The sequence below is a fragment of the Callorhinus ursinus genome, unplaced genomic scaffold (assembly GCF_003265705.2).
Source record: "Callorhinus ursinus isolate GAN/ISIS: 27379988/994484 unplaced genomic scaffold, GSC_fseal_2.0 scaffold96, whole genome shotgun sequence".
Classification (NCBI taxonomy): domain Eukaryota; kingdom Metazoa; phylum Chordata; class Mammalia; order Carnivora; family Otariidae; genus Callorhinus; species Callorhinus ursinus.
Window position 1 is genome coordinate 1,228,005 of NW_027397158.1, and position 467 is coordinate 1,228,471.

The 467-nt window shown below is 66.2% G+C and overlaps 2 protein-coding genes across 2 annotated transcripts in view; both read right to left on the bottom strand.

Annotated features, from left to right (window-relative positions):
* The window catches only part of SEPTIN2 (septin 2), a 124,352-nt gene that overhangs the window by 110,499 nt on the left and 13,386 nt on the right, over nucleotides 1-467 (bottom strand). The window lies entirely within an intron of this gene.
* The window catches only part of ANO7 (anoctamin 7), a 25,120-nt gene that overhangs the window by 4,292 nt on the left and 20,361 nt on the right, over nucleotides 1-467 (bottom strand).

Genomic DNA, 467 nt, shown 5'->3' on the forward strand with positions numbered 1-467 from the left:
GGGGCTAGCCTGGTGATGGGTGTTAAAGAGGCACGTTCTGCGTGGAGCACTGGGTGTTATATGCAAACAGTGAATCATGGAACACTGCATCTAAAACTAATGATATAATGTATGGTGGTTAGCAATAAAAAAAAATGAAACAGGGTTCTGTAAACAAAATTGGCAAAACTGAGGAGAAATGTAAACAGGCAATAAGCCTATGCCCCTGAGCGGACCGGGACTGGGATGCACAGGCACCTTCCCGGGGAGGGGTGGGGGGCGCGGGTCGCGGGGCGGCCAGGAGGCCTGAGCCCCAGGGCCAGGGTCCAAGAGCCACCGCCCCGCCCCCGGCGCCCACCCCCGTGGGCCCGCCCCCGGCGCCCGCCCCCGGCGCCCACCCCCGTGGCCCCGCCCCGGCCCCACCCCCGTGGCCCCGCCCCGTGGCCCCGCCCCCGGCGCCCACCCCCGTGGCCCCACCCCCGACGCCC